Below are 21531 nucleotides of genomic sequence, written 5' to 3'. Positions count from 1 at the left end.
GCAGCCATTGTGACCCACAGTGTTTTGTGACCCGTGGCTCCCAGAAGACCCTTGGTGATGATGGGGAACTACACAGAACCCTGGCTCCACTGACACCACAGAACCTCAGGGTGCCCTGGAGACTGTAGTGATGCTATGGAGCCTGACAAAAGCCTGGGGAGCACTGTGATGCCACAAAACCTGGTGGAATCCAGGGGCCCTAGTGAAACTGTGGGGCCTTTTGGGACCAAGGAGACCCTGGTGGGAAGCCACATGATCATTAATCCTAGCAGGAGCCTGCTCCAGGTGAGGTCCTCTCTCCCAGCTTCCACAGGTCCTGTCAGGATCCTGCTCCAGCACTGGCTTGTCATGGGCTCACGGCTTCCTTTGGGAATGGCTCTACTCAGGATGGCATGCTGCAGAGGATGCAGGTAGATTTTGTGCTTCCTCATGGCATGCAGGTGGACAATAAAGCCTGACCCAGCCCCCACCTCCCCAAATTTGGGAGGACCCTCCTGCAGCCCTAGCCCTGCTCTTCGTTCTAGCTGGGCCCGCAGCTGCTGGGACACGTGTGTGTCCTGATGCCCCCTGCCTGCCCCCCAGCCATGGCCAGATTTGGGGCACTTTGAAGCCATTTTGGGGGTGAAGTTGGGCCGGCTCAGGGAGGGCAAAGGGACAATTTGCGGGGCTTTCTGGGGTGTCCCTGTGTCCCCCCCACCCCAAATCTCCCCCCTCCTTTGGCACTTTCTGCCCTGTCCCTGCCAGTTGCTCCTGTGCTCCCCAACACCCCTGCGGAGGGGGAGGAACCTCCAATATCTGCTGTCTCCGGCTTATGGAAAGACACCCCTCCATGCCCCGTCCTTGTCCCCGTGGTCTGGTAGCCGCCAAAAGAGACGAGGCTGGGGCAAGGAGGAGATCCCGTGCCAGCCCAGTGCCATACAGTTTTTACCTCACATTTCTGTCTAGAACTGACCCAGAAATGTCCCATTGGGGGGTGCCCCATTCCTGTCACAGTCACTACCACCCATGGAGCAGACCCGGAGTGGGGGGATGGGGGGGGGAAGGTGGGCGGGAGCAAGGAATGCACCAAACCCCGGTCCCCCAAGAGACGGAGGAATCTGAAAGTCTCTCGTCAAGGCCATCTCTGCTCTAGCCCAAAGGTGCGCTTCATGTCAGCCGGGAAGCCAAGCCCTGCCATACTGGCACCTTCACGCCCAGCCACACTCCATCACCTGCCGGCAAGCCCCGCGCCGCTCTCACGCTCGGCTCAACCCCTTGGCGTGCTGCCTCACCCAACTGGCCCGCACCTGTGGGTGGCTCTGTGCCCTCATGCAACCTGGTATGCACCGCAATGCCCCACGCTGAGTGGGGGCAGCATGCCGCTCGGGTCCACAGCTGAAAGGGACTTTGCATGGCCTGGTGAAGTCCCTGCCCCTTTCATCTCAAATGTTGTGCTCCCAATTCATACAACCCAGAATCGTGCAATGACTCTTAGAATCACCTGGGGATGGAATGGATCTTAAATCATCTAGCTCGAGCCCCCTGAAATGGCTTCTACAACTTCTCTGGAGAACCTGTTCTAGTGTCCTACCCCTCTCAGAGGAAAGGATTCCTTCCCGATATTTAACCTAAATATGTCTGCATTCAGTTTAAAACCAGTAGCCCTTGTTCCATCCCAACACACACCAACCAGGTGTCCCTCCCTTTCTTACCCAAATGTCTCCTGGGAGCCTTCTCTTCTCTTTGCTACACAGCCCCTACCCTCTCAGCCCTGTCCTCACAGAGCAACTGCTCCAGTTGCCTGATGGTCTTTGTGGCTCCTCTGGACCCACTGCAGCAGGTTGGTGTGTTTCTTAGGCTGTGGGTCCTAGAGCTGGACACAGTACCCCAGCTATGGTGTCATGAGAGCCAAGTAGAGCGAGACAATCCCCTCCCTCAACCTGCTGCCCACATGGCTCTGGATGCAGCCCAGGATACGATTGGCTTTCTGCCGGTGTGTGCTGCAAGCTCATGTTCAGTATTTCAACCATCAGAACCTGCAAGTCCTTCTGTGCAGGGCCGCTGTCAATCCACTCATAGCCTAGCCTGTGTCCATGTTTGGGATTGCCCTGACCTTGGCACTTGACCTTGTTGAACTTCATGAGGTTTGCACAGACCCACCTCTCCAGCCTGTCCATGTCCCTCTGGATGGCATCCCTTCCTCTAGAGTACCAACCACATCACTCAGCTCAGTGTCACCCACAAACCTGCTGAGGATGCACTCAATCCCTCCCCCCATGTCTCCCAACAAGGTCCCATCACCAAACCCTGAGAACCCACACTCATCACTGGTTGGATACCACTAGAGTTGGACATCGAGTTCTCAACGACGAGTCCTGGAGTGCTACCATCCATCCAATTCCGTATGCACTGAATGGCCACCCCCCATAAAATCCACATCACTCCTATTTAGAGAGAAGGATGCAAGGAGAAGGTCCAGCATTTTCTCTCCTCTGGTCAGGCTCTCAATCCCGTGGGGTCAGGCTCTCTATCCCCTGTGCTAGGAAGTTGTCCTCAACACACTCTAGTAGTTCCCAGGACTGCTGGCAGTTCCCTGTGCTGCTTTGCCAGCAGATGACTGAGTGGTTTAAGTTCCTCTCAGGAACAGGACCAAGTGAGTGGGCTGTGTCCCAACATCAAAACAATTCATCTGTGTCCCAGAAGCATAAGGCCAATTGGCTCAGAGGTCTGAGGCTGGAGTGGAGGAAGATTGGAGATGGGTTTGTGTCACACAAAGGATTGCCTTTGTCACATTGCCCTCTTCATGGGGACAGTGCCTGCCCTGTCAACAGTGGAATTTAGCTATGAGACACACCTCGAGTGAGCCCTCAAGTGCTTTTGGTGCAAATGCACAAGCCAGGCGTGAGAGGCATTTCTCCCTAGGGGTCACTTTGACAAGGAGGAGACGGTGGGTAAGTTCAGGCGGAAGCTCAAGGCTGCACAGTCCCATAGAGAAGAAGAGACGCACCTCTCTGGGGCTGTGGCAAAACTCAGTGGCAAAGTAGGATCACTGTGGGCCAGAGGGAAGCTCCGCATTGAGAGGACTGAGGACCATGAGGGCCTTGTTTTCTCTTATCGGTCTCTGCCACAGCCTACTTTTTTCTGCCCATGAGCCTGGGGAACAGAGGCAGATTGACAACCAAGAGAAGAAAACCAAGGACTCAATAAACTGTCTCTCAAGGGACTTGTCTAAGGGAATCTCCACAGCTGTGTGTCCCTCGAAAACTAAGCAGGGCCCTCATGCATTTTACAAGCAGAGCTCTGGCCTCAGCTTGGGAAGTTGAGATCCTCTAGAAAACAAGGAAATCAACAGGTAGGAAGGTGATCAAAGGCACGTGCCTACGTCTCTCCTGGAAAGACAAATGGACCCATTCTCTCACACACAAATTGACCCATTTTGCTCAGCGTGTCCACCCCCGAGGCCACGATCTGCATGGCGGATTTGGGAAAGAAGCTGAGGGCAGGGAGCCCACAGCTCATGACTCTTTTTCCTGGGGCAGGCATCCCTTTGCCCATTCAATGCATTTTGCAGTTCAAAGGGATATTGGATCAGTCTCCCAGAGCATGTGGGAATCATTGTGATGTGGAAGAGTTGGGAAAATCCATGAGCTTTAGGCAAACCTGAATCATCCTGATGTGGAAATGAGTGGACACAGTGTCCTGGACTCAGGCATTCCAGGGATACCAGAACACATAGCCTCTTCCCTCCAAAATTTCCGCCTTTGTCAGGGGCATTGCCAGACCTTTTAGGACCACTCCCAAACCACCTCGTGTACATCTGTGTAATCCTGCGCTGCTGCTGCTGCTGCAGCTTTTAGAAAGACATTGCCTTTTGGTGGGTTCTCAAGGGCCCATGGGATGCAGTGCAACCCACGATAATGGAGGTTGGGAGAGACCAATGGAAGTCCTCTGCTCCTGCTCTGAGAAGAACACACTTCCCAGTTGCCTCCAGAAGCTGTGGGCCTTGTCCCATTGTCCTCTGAACACTGCCACTGTCAGACAGGTGCCTGTCTCTTGGACAGCTCTTCCAGGGATGCCCTGCAACCCTGGGGAGCTACCAGGAGATGGAAAGGGCTCCTACAGCTGAGCCACCCAGGTCCTCGAGGGGGAGGACCACCAGGAGATGACACTGAGGCTGCCTGCACTGGTGAGCACATGCCACATGGCAGTCTGGAGAGCACAGGGCTGGGTATGCGCAGGGAATGCCACCTGCTCTGCATTGCACTGGCAGGCCAGTGACAAGGAATCCCTTTGGGGTACAAGGGCTGGAAAGCAGAGAGAAAGTCTGTCCCAAGAGAGCTTTCACCCCTGATCCTGAGAGTTCCTTACTGCCCATCTCTGGATCCCACCCAATAAGCCTGAGATCTGATCACCCCGTGGATTGTGCCCTTTCCTTGGCACTGCAGAGGCCACATCTGGGTTGGTGTCCCCATTTGGTGTCCCCAGGGACAAGGGAGGTGGTGATGATCTCTTATGGAGTGAGGCACTGGCAGAGGACCAGGCAGAACATAAGGGCTGCAGCACCTGACGTATGGGGGGAGGCAGAGGGCACTGTGCTTGTGCAACCTGGTGGAGATGAGCAAGGTGTGGAGAGAGGCATGCAGCTGCTATCTCCACCATCTCCTGGAGGTTCTGGAGAGAATGAAGCCAAACTCTCCTGAGAGGTGCACTGCCAAAGGGCAAGAGGCAGCAATCACAAGTTGCAAGAAAAGAAATCCCAGGACTCCCTGGGGGAGGACAAGGGACAGGCCTGGGAGAACTGCACAAGGGACAGTGACCTCTTTCTTGAGCTGTGTCAGTGCTTAGAAGTCAGCAGGACAAGGCCCAGAGCCTGCTGAGGAACCGGGGCAGTTGGATCTGCCCAGAGCACTTGATAGGAGCACAAGACCTCCAGAGCTCCACCCAGACCTTCTGGGGTTGATCTGGTGTATGACAGCCCTTGAGCAGCCACCAAAAGGCTGTAGGTGCAAAAATGCTGTTAGTGAGGATCTTCTTGTTATTTTTCTAAGTCCGTGAGAGACTTTTCTCTCACACAGAAGAGGTAGCAGGGAATGTAAACAACCAAGCCACCTGCAACCTTGGAAAGTCTTGTTTGTGGTATAGTAGAAAATATTTTGATAATGGATGTTTTAGGATTTTGGCCAATCACCCCCAAGGGGTGGCTGGTCCTTTGCCCAATTAGACTATGAAGAAAAAAGTCTATAAAAGAGTTTGTAAAATAATTAAATAAATCAATCTTGCTGCACAATTCCTGCCTGCTGGATCTTCACCTCCTCCTCCTCCCTATGGCTGCGGGACGCGGTGGTATACCGCAGGAACCAGGCCTGGGGTAATAAAAGGCCATGCCTTGGGAGACAGCAAATGCAGCAGATTGTACCAGGTGATCCAGGAGCGAGGATAAAAGGTGGGGAAATGCTCTTCATGGCAGCAGAACATTGAGGATATGAGCTCTGTTAACCCTTGAACACCTGAGTCTGTGGCACCCAGTCCACTGAAGTCCACGCTGGGTGAGTCAGGTTTGCCTGGAGCTCAGGGATTTTCCCAACTCTTCCACATTATGATGACACCCACGTGCTCTGGGAGACTGATCCAGTGTCCCTTTGAAATGCAAAATGCATCAAATGGGAAACCCCACTCCTGACCCAGAAAAAAGAGCCGTGAGCTTTGGGCTCCCTGCCCTCAGCCTTTCCCCAAAGCTGCCATCCAGGTCTCAGGCCTCTGGGATGAACACGCTGAGCAAAAGAGGTCAGTGTGGCTGTGGGTCTCTTTCAGGGAAGGACGTGGCATCTCTTTGATCACAAAACCAGGCCGTGGTACAGCCTGTGGACCAGAAGCAAATCCCTAGGGCTGGCACTCAGGCCTGCAGGGGACATCCTTCCAGCTGAACATGGACTTTGCTTGCCACTGAGCTTTGCCACCTCCCTGCAGAGTTGGGTCTCTTCCCCACTATGGGATTGTGCAGTGTTGACTTTCGGCCTCAACTGACCCACAGTCTTCTGTACATCTGTGATGACCCGTGGAAGTAATGACTCTCAGGATTAGCCCGAGTGCCTGCACTGAAAGCTCCTGAGAGCTGACCTGAGGTGTCTCTCATGGCTGAATTTAACTGTAACTGGAGCCAAATTAACCATCAAGAAGAACAAGTGACAGAAGCAACAGACACTCCACAAATCCATTTAAACTCGCCTTACACACCAGCCTGGGAACTCCAAGTCAAGGGGCCTTAGGAAGCTGGGACACAGATGAATCATTTCCATGTGTGCTGGTGTGAAACTGGAGAAAAATGCCTGAGATGAAAGAGGCAGGGACTTCAGCAGCAGCGAAGCCTCGCAAGTGGCCACTCCCAGGAGTTTGGATGTTTCACAAACAAGGAATGTTTGTGGTCCCACAGGGCTCTGGGACACGGCATAAAAGGCTGCGCTGCTCCAGGCTCTGCATCCTCCTCCTCTCTGGCCTGCCTTTCCTCGAAGAAGGAGGTAAGCCTGAGTCCGCTCCATGTCTCCCTGTGGGCTGAACTGCTGTCATGGAGGCTGCCCAGGCTGATCCTTGGGCTGCCTCAGCTTGGCCCTGACACAGAACTGTTGAAGGGCCATCAGCCTTTCCATGGTGGTGGCTGGGGACAGCTGGGAAGAGGGGGCTTTGTTCCAGCAGAAGGGGATCAATGGGGCTCAGCCGCAGGGGGATGTGCCCAGCAGAATTCACGCCTGCCGTGCGTGTAGCAAAATGTCCCTGGACATCTCTAACACAGCCATGTCTGTTCTGGACATGGGCTGTGGCCAGTCTTTCCACAGGGGCCTTAAAGCCACTGTGCTGGGTCCTATTCCTGAAGTGGGTTGGCCTTCCTGTGCCTTGCCACTCACAGGGCACGAGGAGGGTCGTGGGAGCTGTAGGCACAGAGTGTGTTTTGAAGACCAAATGTGTCCCTGGAGAGAGCTGAAGGACAGACAGACTGATCCTGAGGCTGGTTGGCGCTCCCTGCTCTGTGTTGCAGCTTTGCCTCCTGCGCCGAGAGATGTCTTGCTGCAGACCCTGTCCCCCTCAGCCCTGCGGCCCCTGTGGCCCAACCCCCCTTGCAAGCAGCTGCAGTGAGCCCTGTGTCGCCCGCTGCGCTGACTCCACGGTGTACATCGAGCCTTCGCCGGTGGTGGTGACCATGCCAGGCCCCATCCTCACCTCTTTCCCTCAGAGCACAGCCGTGGGATCCTCTCTGTCAGCTGCTGTGGGCAGCTCCCTCAGCAGTGCGGGGGTTCCCATCTCTTCTGGGGGCTCCCTTGGGCTGGGGGGGTCAGGCCTGTGTCTGCCTTTCCCCCGCTGCGGTCAGATCTGCTGAAGCCGGCGGGTCATCCCCTCTGTCCTTGGCAAATGGGCCGATCTCTTTCCCTGCCTGGCCCCTGCACACGTGTCCCTTGGTCTGTGTTCTGTGCCGCTGCTTTTGCTCCTTCTCATTAAAGCCTTTGTGCAGCATCGCTGGAGAGTTGTGGTCATTTGTTCTCCTCAGCTACCACCTGCTCTGCCAGGGTGAGCACTGGCTGCTTTCCTGAGCTTGCCAGCAGCTGCACAAAGAACTCCCAGAAATTACACCAGAGCACCAAAGCCTCAGTCACTGAGCTTGAGTCTGTAACCTGGAGACCGTGGTCCTGCAGGGCCTGGTGCCAATTTGTGAGATTTAATACAGATATATTTTGAGTAAGTTTTCAGTCCTGTCAGAGGTCTTCCTCTGCTTTCCTATGCTTCTTCACAAAAGCATAGGAAAATCCATCTTATCTCCCTCTGTTGGTGATGTTGGAATTTTCTCAGTGGGATGAGTACAGGATTGTGGGCTGGAAAGGAGAAAAGCACTTCTTTTCATGGCTGGACATAGGCAGTGTGGCTTTAACAGAGTTTGATGGCAAAGTTCACTCTGTTACTTACTAAATGGATGAAGCATAAATAGAATATTGAATTGTAATCAATGTTGAATGTTTTATAGGGAGACTGTGCATTTAGAAATGCACGGTATGCAAAGGATATGGACACAAAACTAGAAGGGTGCAAAAGGGTTTAGAAGCGCTCAATCCACAGTCATAGCAAGGACTTAATTATACATTCACAGTGACAACATTGATACCATTATCAATTCACAGACACTCACACACACAGAGGCACAGAGGAGAGCACATCTGTATTCAGGTGTGTAAATGTACCTATTGGAAATGCCCCTTGGGCTCAGTGAAACGCTCACATCAAATCCCTTTGCGTTTCTCAACCAAGCGTGGGTTGGACTTTGAGGAGTGTGTGTGGATGTGTGTGTGGATCAAACCAGGCCTCATCATCAGTGGTGGTCTTTCGAGTACCCCAGCTTTATGGTTCTCAAGCTGTGAGAGACGTTCCACCCAGAGGGAGGTGCTGGCACAGCCCGCTGTGGTCCAGGAGGCCTCCAAGAGCCTCACTCAGGACAGAGCTGTTACAGGCTCACAAGATGATTTGCCTTAGTCATCAGTAAGGTTCCATCTCAGACATAATCCATGGTGGAAACTACTGGAAACAACTCCCAAGACATTTGGAAATTGTTTCCAAAACTGAAGCAACAATGGGGGTCTTCCACTTGGGCTACAATTCATCGAGAGAACGTTTCAAGGCTGTTGTGGGATGACTGATTATCCTTTGTTCCCCACCATGGCTCATGCTGCTCATGGGAAGCTGATGCTGCTGTTGTGGTCATGGCTGTGCCCAGCTGTATCATGCAGCAGCACCTGGTGTGGTGAGGGACCTTTCACTGCCCAGCTGGTTTGCTGAAGGGGATGCTTCCTCTTGCAGCTGGTTCAGTCAAGGCTTGTCAGGGGGAGGAGCACAGGAGAGGATGAATGACCACAGCCACAGGGCAGGGTCTCCCAGATGCCTGGCTGAGGCCAAGGCTCAGGGAGCTGCAGCCGGAGACCCTGGGGTTGTGTGTCTCGGGCCTCTGAGAAATGGCCCCAGGGGTCCTGCTTGCTCTCTGAGGGTCCGAACTACAAAGGTGGAGTGGAGCTGAGGTGGTGCATTCCTCCCCCCTCCTTTTTCAGGCCATATTGAGATCTGAGAAATGCTCATTAGGCCCCGGCCTTGAAAACAGCACGTGGTCCCAGCTCTTCCTGAGCTTATCAGAAACACTCTCTTTCCAAGAACTGCTGTCTAACGAGCTCCTGTTTTCCTTATGACCGGTCTTGGAAAATACTTTTGTTTCCTGAACACCATAACATTCCCGTTCTCACCGTTTCAAAGAAAGTGCCAACACAAACTGTGGCCACGATGAAACATTGTTATGGCTAAAGCCCACCCTCTTGCGACCCTATAAACAGCGGTCCAAAATGAGACCATTTGAGCTCTCCTGGAGCGCAGCAGGCTGCAACCAGCAATCTCCCTCTGAGTGAGATGCCTCTCAGAGCCAGCAAACTCTCAGGTTTGCAGTACTTGGAGGATTGCCGAACAATAGCAAGTCCTGGGCTGACACCCTCACTCCTTGAGGCCCGACCCTTTGCCCGTCAGGAGATGCAAAGGCATCCAAAGTGAATATTTCACTGACCTCTGAGGGGAATTTTTCACAGGTACCTTGCTCACACTGACTCTTCATGTCTGTGTGCGTGCACATGCATGTAAGCTATAGCAAATCTGGGAGAAATACTGCTTTCTTGGATGTTTAAGTAGCTTGGATATCTAAGTAAATTAGGCCTGTAAGTAAGGTTAAGTTACAGTTATAAACTTATCTAAATGCTTGTCCTGGGGTGATGTTATGAGGCTGCTTTATTCCTTAACCATCCGCTTAATGCCCAAGGCAGCTGTATCTTTAAGATGGACCCGGGGGCCGGGGCCACAGCTGCAGCCATGGGACCCCGGGTGCGGTCGGTTCAAGGGGCCTGTCCAACGGCTCTGGCTGCAACAGCGCTGCACCGTGCTCTGGAGGGAGGGCAGCGGGGACGCTGCACTGCTCCTGTGGTGGTCTTTCATTCCTGCTAGCTTGGAAAAAGGTTTTGATTTTTTTTTTCTTTCCTCCCCCTGGCCTCCCTACCTTCCTTCCCTTCTCTCCGGCCCGGGGAGTCTGCGGGGTGGCCCCGGCTGGTCCGAACCCCGAGAAAGGCCAAACCAGTGAGCGAAGGGACACAGAAATCCACCAGCTTCTCCTGCTGCAAGGAGGAGGAGAACTGGCACCGGAGAAGCAATAGGTTTTTCCAGCTGTTCTCCAGTTTCGCCTGTGGTGAGGAGGAGGACCGTCGCTGGAGAATTGACAGGTGTTTTTTTTTCCCATCTGCTCTTCTCCAGGCTGCTGTGTGGACTCCCCTTTCCCTTCCCGGAGACTGGGGGACCAGTTGCCAGCCTGTGTATTTTCCTTCTCCGGGCATTTATTGTATTTTTGAGTTTTTCTGTTCTACTGTGGGTGGGTGTGTAGCTGTGTGGATAGAGCATAAGTTTCTGGGGTTAACATTTTACTCAATCCTTTTCGGTTCTCTTAAAAACGGGCTCAAGGTTGAGCCTTAAAAGAAATTTATTAGCAAAGACTAAATTAAAAGACAATAAGAGACCACTTGCGGCTATTTGCCTCACACAAGTCAAAAGAGTGCAGCAGTAGAAACTTGGCCTGGCACAAAGCAGAGGCTCCCCTCACAGCCTCGGGTGATACATTTTATACCCCTAGTTTCCGTCTCCCGGCCGCCCCTTTCCCCGCCCAAGTGGAGCATCGCGATTGGCTCGCTGTGGTCTGGAGTCCATTTATTGGCTTGGTGTCCTTTGGCTGTTGTCTGGGGTCTTCTGACTGGTCTGAGGAACATCCAGTAAGAGTCCTTCATTTCCACCCTTATGTAGATAAGGGTTGAGGCCCTCCTTTTGTGATTACCTCATGGAGGGTCTGGAACATTCCCCTGTTCTCCATTTTGTACCACTATGCCTATAATGATTTTATTAACAATAAATATAATGAACACATAAATATAATGACACATTAGTTATTAACTAATAACTTTTAACCTCGATCAGTTGCAACAATTAAATCTGATCAATGTACAACTGTTCAACTGCAGAAACATTCAACAAACTAATTAACAACCCTCTTTATTCCCTAATTACCAACTTTAAATAACTAATCAACAGCTAATCAACAACTTCGTGAAAGCCAACTTTCTTAACTCTGATCTTAACAGGTTCCTTGCAGGCACCCCCACACACCCTTTTCCCCTTTTTTCCCCCGTTTTGTTCTGTGTTAATAAACAGTTCATTTTTTTCACTTTCACATGCTGTTATTAATTTGTCTCACTGGCGGAGGAAAGGGGGAGGCCCTTTTCCTTTCAGGAGGCACTCATTCCAGAGCGTATCCTCCTAAAATTTTGTCTCCAAAACTGAGACAATGCTGCTTAGTGTTGTTCTTCTGCTAAGTTGCTAAGTATAACTTTGAAGTTATATGTTAGGTTAAATGCTCTTCAAGTGTTATTCCTCTGTTAAATTTTAAGGTTAAGATATTAATTAGGTTTAAGGGATAGGTTAAGTTAAAATACTGTAAAGTTTGAGTGCTGTTAAGCTTTTAGGCTGTGTTCCTTTATATCCTTGCCCTCACTGTCTTTTGTCACACACACACGCACACACACAGAGACACACACGCAAACACACACATTCCCCTAGATAGTTCTTGGTTCATTTCTGTTTTGATTGCTTGGATTTTGTTTGGTTTTGTTGTTGCTTGTTTTTCCTTGTTGTGCCTTAACTGTCCTGTAAGTAGTAGAGTGACCCTTGCCAACAAACTTTGTTGTGCTTTCATTTAATATTAAATCTGGCTTTTGCTGATACCCTTGCCAGTGATTTTTTTAAGCAATCTCAAACACTCGTTTGTAAGAGGAGCCTTGGCCCAAAGTGCCTGGGCGTCAGGGTCGTGGCACAGGGCATGTGATGTGCAGGGCAGGGAGGCCCGGAGCAGGTAGTTGTGGCCAAGTGGTGAAGGCGATGGACTAGAAATCCATTGGGGTTTCCCCGCGCAGGTTCGAATCCTGCCAACTACGGCGTGCACGCGCCTTTTGGGCTGCGGGCAGCTGAACACGCTGCAGCTGTGACGCAGCCCCAGAGGGCTCCTGCGCTTGCAGCCCCGGCTGTTCCCGCAGAGCAGCCGCAAGGGAGGAGAGGAGCTGCTGGCAGCCTTGCCTGGCTTCTGAGGGCCCTTCTTTGGGGCAAGGGAAAGCTTGAGGTGCACACATAAGGGCAGGAGACAAAAAGCCCATTGCTGCTGCAAGGTCTCTGCCCTGCAGCCAAGCACTTTGGCCTGGGGGAAGCACTGCAAGGGAAAAGAAGCTCAGCGATGTTGTCAGCATCAATGAAGAAGGAAAGGGGAAATGCAGACAGCACCTGGAGCTGAGCGTTTTGTCACCGCGCATTAGCACCAAGCGTGAAAGGCAAGGACCTGCAGCTTGACAGCCTGCTTAGCACAAAGTGCCTAGAACTCAGAGCTTTTCCTTCAGGGTAACCGTGAGCAGCATTGAGCTGAGGCACCAGAATTTGCACAGCTGTAATAGCAGAATTCCTTCCGTTGGTAATTCCAAGCAAAGGGAGCCTGCGTCCCTCCTTGGCCAGCAAAGAACCAAACTGTCGGGCAGGTGCCGTCCTGCAGCATGCTGGGAGCAGAGCTGGATTTCTGGGCAGGGCTGCAGCCGTCAGGATGTCACTGGATTTCAGGTGCCCCCGTCCCTAGCAAGGCCCAAGGCTACAGCCTGCCTCCGGGGTGCCTTGAGCATGTGCAGTGCCAGCGTGGGTGGTCAAAGGCCAAGTGGCTGTGCAGGGCTGTGGGAGAAGGGCAAGGGCGGCCCTGGAGCTGTGGAGCGCATGCCCAACAGGAGATGAATTTGTCGGGGAGTCCATTTTATGGGGTGGGGGAGGCCAAGCAGAGAGGAAAGAAGGGAGTGAGAGCCAGCAGTGCCTGGGTAGGGTCAGGCCTGGCTGGAGGCAGTGGTGGCCAAGCCCCAGGGGGAGCAGAGTGGCGCAGCGGGAGCGTGCTGGGCCCATAACCCAGAGGTCGATGGATCGAAACCATCCTCTGCTAGGGCACTTTTTCACCGACGCTGCCCCACCCAACAGCTTTTACCCTGCGTGGCTCTAGCTCTCTGGGCACCCCTGGCCATAGCCCTCCGCTTCCCTCTGCCCCTGCTACCTGCTTTTGTTAGAAATGCTACAACTTTTATTATTTTTTAACTAACTTTAGTCAGGGGTTTGTTCACCTTTGCCCAAGGGGAGGGGTATCAAAGCTTTTCTTCAAAAGACTCTGTTTACCCAGGGTTTGAGTTCTGCTGGCTGGGGCCAGGTAGGCTTCAATCAACAAAAAGAAGATTCCCAGATGATGAGAGTTTAACATGCATCTACAGGTTAGGAGTGGCCAGAAGATAAAGAGGAGATAAACGGACATTAACATTACTGCCTGGTGTGGCTGGAGACACGTAGTCTGGGAAAAGATTGTTAAGAGCACCAAATTAGCATCCAAGGAAAAGGGATCAATAATCAATAGGAGATTGAATACTAAGGATTGTGTAATTCAGGTCCAATGAAGAAGAATTTCTTCGGAGTTTTGACATATAAATATGTGAAAAATCTGGTAAAGAATCATGTGTGATGGAAAAATTTCCACTGCACAAACCAGGCATGTGTGGATGGAATAATTTCTATTGCACATCCCGGCCAGCATACCATCCTGGCCAGAATAAAGTAATGTCTAATCCTCTAACATTGAAAAGATGTTGTATGAGAGTTTCTGTTTTCCCCTAGGCTTTGGTGACACTTTCTCTTTGGCTTTCTCAGGCACCAACACTCCCAAAGGGCCCTTCAGCATGGCCTATGGGCAGCTGCAGAGCAGCAGGCACAGCTCCCCCCTCGAGGCCCTGCATATTATGAGCACACAGGTCTTCCTCCCTTCCCTGCTGGCAGCTCAACCTGCAGCTTCTCAGGCACAGGAGGGCACCTCCTGTAGGGGCGGAGGAGGCTCAGCCTGATGCACGTGTGCTCAGCTCAAAGACCTGGGAGCTTTCTCTGTCCTTGTCTGTTTGCTGCCGTGACCATTTGTAGGGTGATCCAGGATCAGGGCCAAGCAGGTATTCCCAAGGGACACTGTATTGGCTAGAGGTGGCTGGGTGTTGGGAATGGAGGAGACACAGGGTGCTGTTGGTGCTGTCTCTCTTGGAAAACCTTTAGGGGTTGGCCTGCCCAGGACACAGCTGGTTCCTGCTGCCACCACAACTCTGAAACACCTGTGAAGCTCGTGGCACCCCCCAAGCACCATTGCTGGAGCGTGTGAATATTGCAGATGACAATCCATCCTGCAGAGTAGCCATGGCACTGAAGAGGTTCCCTGAAAGGCATGGGGACCATGGAGGATTCCTCAGTGAAACAGGACTTGTGTTCTACAACTGGAGGGGCTCCATTAGGAGCACCCAGCAGCGTGAGTTTGGCCACGTGTCAGAGCCAGAGGAGCACAGGCACATGCCAGGAGCTGGAGCTGGGGTGTGTGCAGGGGGTGGAAGGAGGGGGCAGCCAGTGTGAGAGGTGCAGGAGCTGGAGCCAGGCCAGGGTGTGAGGTGGCAGTGTGGGAGGCAGTGCCCGTGGGCACTGGAGGAGCAGGAGGCAGCGCAGGCTGCGGGCGGCAGGAGCGGGAAGCAGCAGCAGCGCTGCAGGAGCCTTGCAGGGTAGTGCTTGTCAGAGCTGCCCTCAGGCAGGTGAGCAGGGCTCAGTCATTCCTGGCCAAGGCAGACCAGCTTTTCTTCAGCCTGGCTCCACACTGCCCGGCCTCTCCTGCTCCCGAACAGCGCAGCTTCTTCCCTCTGCAAGTTCTGCTCCCACAGAGCAGCTGAGCTCCTGCTCCTGCTCCCCTCAGCTGGGCCTCCTGCCCAGGACTCCAGGCACCTCCCAGCCCAGCAGGCACAGACTGGCTTTGAGCCAGGTTGGCCTTGGCAAAAGCAGACTGCGGGGGCTGCTCTGGATCCTGCAGAGACTCCCAGAGAGCAAAGAGCCACTGGAGCCAGGTGTGCAGATATCTTTGTGATTCCCCACGCCTGGGCATCATGCTGGGGTTTCAATGGGACTCAGGCACTGAATCGCCTGCTTCTTGCTTTGTCTCCAGCCCTGCTTTGAGCAGCCATTGGGACTTGTGTCCTCCTGGGATGCCTGGCAGTCAAGTTCCTTCTGAGAAGAAGGAGTTCCCAGAGAGGCCTCTGCCCTCCTTGCCCTGCACCACGGGCAGTGAGGGAACCTCTTCCCCACAAGAACTGGAGCTCAGTCGTTGCTAAGCCCTTGGTGTCTCACCTGTCCTTTCTCCTTGCCTCTCCAGCCCCTTTCCTTGGGTTCCCCAGAAGGTCTTTCTTCACCTTTTGTAGAGATGGGTCAGTTTCCCTCTCATTAGTCTTTAAGGAGCGGGGCTGGTTTGGGCTGGAGAAGAGAAGGCAAGGGGGCTTCTGCTGGGGGAAGGTGACTTTCCAAGGCCTGCCCTGAGTCAGAAAGAGCTTGTTGCAATTTGGGAAAGACAAGATTGTTTGAGGTTTCGAGCCTGGCACTTGTAAGAGAGGCCACGCCGGGCCTGCAGAAGGAGCTGTGCTGCTGCCCTGAAGGGTGGCGTGATCAGAGAGTGCCTGGAGGCCCTGCAGGAATGCTGCACTTGGTGATGGATGTCCAAGGCGATGGAGAGACAGCCAGCCTCAGCCAGGGGCCTAAGGCTGAGCAAGGCTGGGCACAGGAGCCAGAGGTGAGCTACGCAGGAGGTGCCATGGTGTCATGGTGAGCACTCTGGACTCTGAATCCAGTGATCTGAGTTCAACTCTCAGTGGTATGTTGGCCTTTTTGTTCCCTCAGCATGCTGACACCCTCACAGCTCTTCTCCAGGCTCCATTTCAGTAGAATAGGCCAATAATTTTGCCCTTAGGGAAGCCATGTTGTCTGTCACCTTTCATCTCCTTGTTTTCCACGTGCATTAACAAAGTTTTCCAGTAGATCTTTCCCATTATCTTGCCGGGCACCAAGGTGAGACTGACCAACCTATAATTCTTCAGGACTTCCTTTTTTGTCTTTTTAGAAATGGTGGTTTTGTTTCCCCTTTTCCAGTCAGTGGGAATTTCCCTTGTTGTACGATTTTTCAAATTTTATGGGTAGTAGTTTAGCAACTTCTGCCAGTTTCTCTTATCCATAAGCTGTAAGAGAAACGAGACTGTTTTAGCCTTTAGTTACCAAAACCATTATTACGATGAATTCTATTAAACTTTAGCATATCACTGTGGTGCTGGAGCCTGGACAGAATAGGTCAGCAGCCCTACACAGGGTGTCTGAGACATGCAGTCATGATTGTTAATCAGGTCATTTCAAACTAAGTTCCCACATGAACCACAGTCTGTTTTCAAGAAAGAGTCCTACATATTAAATGACTCTGTGCTATGAACACAGACATTGTACATACCAGCATCCCCACTGAAGGGGAATAACAAGGCATTTGACCAGCCAGCACTGCAGAGATGGAAAAGGTGGAGGATGGAGAGCAATTTCACTCCAATGTGACACTGAGACATTTTATAAAGAACCGGCCTCCTCCCACTATACCCCCAAATTGCATATCTGGCCTCATGATATGCAGTTCATGCCTCAGTCCCCACCTGGGCATTGTCGGTCTTCATCATAACCGTGCCAGAGCGGCACGCTTCTCTTGCCAGGTGCAACCACCTGCAGCAGCAACACTGAAAATCCCTCTCGTCTGGCTCCTGTACAGTGAGGAGCCCAGCCCAGAGCCCCCTCAGCTGGAAAAGTACACTGGTGAAAGCAGCGTGTCCTCCAGGGCCCCAAGAGCTGGTGCTGTACAAACATCTTTCATCACCCTCATCTGAATCCCTGGGAGAGGTACTGGGGAGAACCACAGGTGAGGAGAAACCTGTGCATCAAAATAAGATGTGTCACGGCAGGTAAGAGAGGACTGAACTAGAAGCTGTGGTCTGTCACCCAGGCTTACAGAGAACACAACAGCTCGTGGCCTCCGTGCTGCTCTTTGGGAGCAGATAGGACACTATTGAGCCTACAAAACAAAAAGCTGCGTTGGCCGGGAATCGAACCCGGGTCAACTGCTTGGAAGGCAGCTATGCTCACCACTATACCACCAACGCATACAGCCAGCATTGCTTCTTCTGTCACCTGGAGTTCACAACTGCCCGGATGGAGGCACAGGCTGCTGTCTTCCGTGCACACTGCTAGGAGCTGCCACAGGGTACAGGTGTTTCTGTGAGTAAGATACTGTCTGGGAAACTCAAGCTGGGCTAGACACCGACTAGAGGAGATCAGCAGCAGGGAGTGACCAGGCTTGGAGCAGGACCCTGCACAGATTATGACCGAGCTGCAGGCGCAGACTGCACAGACCTAGGGTGCGCAGGTGGGAGAGATGGAGCTGTGTCCAGTACCAATCTCCAGTCCTGAGCAGCCAGAGAGAAAGAAAAGGATCAGACTGTCTCCCTTGTTTATGTGAGTGCTGGTGGTGCTTTAGTGGACCTAAAGCTGTTAATGGCATCACTCCCCACCCACTTTCATACACGTGCAGGTGTAGGTGCATTTGTGAGTACATACCTGTGGTGGGGTAAGCACAGCCAACCGCCCACCCAGTTGCTCACTCCTGCTCCACCTTTAGTGAATGAGGAGCATAGGAAATAAGACAAGAATTCTTCCAGGACAAAATAAACATTCAGACATGGCTTTGCAAATACTGTTGTTGGCAAAGCAGACTCAACTTGGGGAAATTCACCTTTCGCCAATTGAAAAAGGTTCACATAGTAAATAACAAAAAAACCCCCCAAACAAACAGTAAACACAACCTTTACTTGCTCTTATCCGGGATCAGCTCATCTACTTCACATTCTTGTATCCACTCAAGCAGCATGGGCTTATAAATTTTCTCTATGCTCTTCCTGACCCTTCTTTTTTCCCTCCTCTGTCTGGCACTGTCTACCCTCTCTGCATTGCATTTTCATGGAGGCCACAAACTGCTGACAGCTCAGCAGTCTGACATGGAGATTGAATCATCTGTGTGTAGCACAGGGCAGCCCCTTTCCTCTTCCCCCAGCGATCACACTGCAGAGTCCCATGTCCCCTCCATTCCCAACACCCAGCCACCTCCTGCCAATACAGTGTCCCTTGGGAAATACCTGCTTGGCCCTGATCCTGGATCACCCTACAAATGGTCATGGCAGCAAACAGACAAGGACAGAGAAAGCTCCCAGGTCTTTGAGCTGAGCACACGTGCAGCAGGCTGAGCCTCCTCTGCCCCTACAGGAGGTGCCCTCCTGTGCCTGAGAAGCTGCAGATTGAGCTGCCAGCAGGGAAGGAAGACCTGTGTCCCAAGGCCTTGTGGGGGAACTGTGCATACTGCTCCACAGCCATCCGTAAGCAGGGTAAAAGCTGTTGGGTGGGGCAGCGTCGGTGAAAAAGTGCTCTAGCAGAGGATGGTTTCAATCCATCGACCTCTGGGTCATGGGCCCAGCACGCTCCCGCTGCGCCACTCTGCTCCCCCTGGGGCTTGGCCACCACCGCCTCCAGCCAGGCCTGACCCTACCCAGGCACTGCTGGCTCTCACTCCCTTCCTTCCTCTCTGCTTGGCCTCCCCCGCCCCACAAAATGGACTCCTCGACAAATTCATCTCCTGTTGGGCATGCGCTCCACAGCTCCAGGGCCGGACCTTGCCCTTCTCCCACAGCCCTGCACAGCCACTTGGCCTTTGACCGCCCACGCTGGCACTGCACATGCTCAAGGCACCCCGGAGGCAGGCTGCAGCCTTGGGGTACCTGAAATCCAGTGACATCCTGACGGCTGCAGCCCTGCCCAGAAATCCAGCTCTGCTCCCAGCATGCTGCAGGACGGCACCTGCCCGACAGTTTGGTTCTTTGCTGGCCAAGGAGGGACGCAGGCTCCCTTTGCTTGGAATTACCAACGGAAGGAATTCTGCTATTACAACTGTGCACAAGAAGGTGTCCCAGCCCAATGCATATAGGAAACCAGCCCAGAGGAGGAAGGTTTATGTTTACAGTACAGTTCTTTTGACCAGTGACATTAATCTTTTTGTGAGGAGCTAATTAGACACTGTTGATCACATAATGACTCTGTGCTTTTCCTGTGTAGGTGGTGAGGACAGATCCTCAGTGGGGTGTTAACTGTCTTTTGTTTTAAACAAATGCCCTATTCTTTTATTGTCCATATGGGATATTCTCAGCCAGTGAGAGCTGGTTTAGGTTGGGCCTTCAGGTCACATGTACTGCGAGGTAAAAACTCAGCCTTAGACAGAGTTTTTTGCATTAAGCAGATTGTAGAGCTGTTGGTACCTTGCCTTTCACAGGGGCTGTGACCTCTTACCCTGGCTGTGTTGTGCTGCACTCCCCCACAGCCCCTGTCTTGTCCTCCCTCCTGGCTCAGCTCTGCCTTTTTACAGCCCAACAGCCAAAGGATGCCCCGAACATCAAGACAGGGAGACAAGGAATCTCCTCTCTGCCTGGTGCAGATTGCTGTCCTGTGTAACATTACTGAGGGTGGGAGATGGTTCCCAGTAGTCCCTGGGAGGGACTGGCCCATCCAGACCTCCTTAAGAAAGCACCGTTTAGAAGTGCAGCAGGCTGACTTTAGCTCCTCCCTTGGGGCTGCTCTGTGGGAACAGCTGGGACTGCAAGTGCAGGAGCCCTCTGGGCAGGCACAGCTGTTGTCCATGGCACCCACCTGTAGAGTGGTACCTTTGCAGGTACCTGGAGTGTCACAGTTGCAGCGTGGTCAACTGCCTGCAGCCCAAAAGGAGTGTGTGCCCTGTAGCTGGCAGGAATCAAATCTGCACAGGGAAATCCCAATGGATTTCCAGTTCATTGCCTTCACCACTCGGCCACAACTACCTGCTGCAGCCCTCCCTGCTCTGAAAAACGAGGTTCACTCTCCTGTGAGAATTTAAAGGGTTTAATATAAAGACAATAAGAGACACATAAAATAAAGCAAAGAGGTAACGGCCGGGTGCCTTGGTGCTTTGCCAAGAGCACACCTGATGTTCAAGGTGAGTTCTTTTTATACTATTTTTACTGTCTGTTCTCTATTCATATTCAAACTTTTCCCGGAGCTGTTCTGCATGGCCACTGCTTGGTTCCGCCTTTTTAGAGCATGAGTATTCTTCTGCCTTGCGGTTTTATTTCTTTTGATTCTTGGGGTTGGGCCTGCTAGGTAAGAGTTGATGGTGGGGTGGATCTCTTAATTCTCCAGACAGTCAGGGCTGATTGCAGCTTTGGGCCTCTGTCTCTCCGGGCAGAGCGGTGATAGCGGCTCCGGGCTCTCCTGGCCGCCCGTTCTCCGGGCGGAGCAGCCTTTGGGCCTTTTTGTTCCCTGGACAAAGTGTTGATCAGGAGCTCCTCGGGCCTCATCCTCTGCTCGCTTGGAGGTTCTCTTACTTGCTCACACTTGCTAACATTCTTGCTAAAAAGAGAGAAAACTACATCCACACAGCAAAAAGCATTTCTAACATTATATAATATCTACCTTTATACTTTGCGAGAAGCCAATATTATAGTATATGTTTATAACACTGCCCTGCTCATCACATGCCCTGTGCCATGACACCAACGCCCAGACACTTTGGGGCCAAGGCTTCACTCCACATTTGCAGTTGGGACCCTCACAGAGCAAGAATGGACCTTAGGGCCATTTTCCAGAGAACAGCTGGAAAAACCTATTTTTCTCCGGTGCCAGTTCTCCTCCTCCTTGCAGCAGGAGAAGCTGGTGGATTTCTGTGTCCCTTCGCTCACTGGTTTGGCCTTTCTCGGGGTTCGGACCAGCCGGGGCTACCCCGCAGACTCCCCGGGCCGGAGAGAAGGGAAGGAAGGTAGGGAGGCCAGGGGGAGGAAAGAAAAAAAAAACCAAAACCTTTTTCCAAGCTAGCAGGAATGAAAGACCACCACAGGAGCAGTGCAGCGTCCCCGCTGCCCTCCCTCCAGAGCACGGTGCAGCGCTGTTGCAGCCAGAGCCGTTGGACAGGCCCCTTGAACCGACCGCACCCGGGGTCCCATGGCTGCAGCTGTGGCCCCGGCCCCCGGGTCCATCTTAAAGATACAGCTGCCTTGGGCATTAAGCGGATGGTTAAGGAATAAAGCAGCCTCATAACATCACCCCAGGACAAGCATTTAGATAAGTTTATAACTGTAACTTAACCTTACTTACAGGCCTAATTTACTTAGATATCCAAGCTACTTAAACATCCAAGAAAGCAGTATTTCTCCCAGATTTGCTATAGCTTACATGCATGTGCACGCACACAGACATAAAAAGTCAGTGTGAGCAAGGTACCTGTGAAAAATTCCCCTCAGAGGTCAGTGAAATATTCACTTTGGATGCCTTTGCATCTCCTGACGGGCAAAGGGTCGGGCCTCAAGGAGTGAGGGTGTCAGCCCAGGACTTGCTATTGTTCGGCAATCCTCCAAGTACTGCAAACCTGAGAGTTTGCTGGCTCTGAGAGGCATCTCACTCAGAGGGAGATTGCTGGTTGCAGCCTGCTGCGCT

The sequence above is a fragment of the Coloeus monedula genome, assembly GCF_965178545.1.
Source record: "Coloeus monedula genome assembly, chromosome: 14".
NCBI classification, from domain to species: Eukaryota; Metazoa; Chordata; class Aves; order Passeriformes; family Corvidae; genus Coloeus; species Coloeus monedula.
This window is presented reverse-complemented; position numbering follows the sequence as displayed.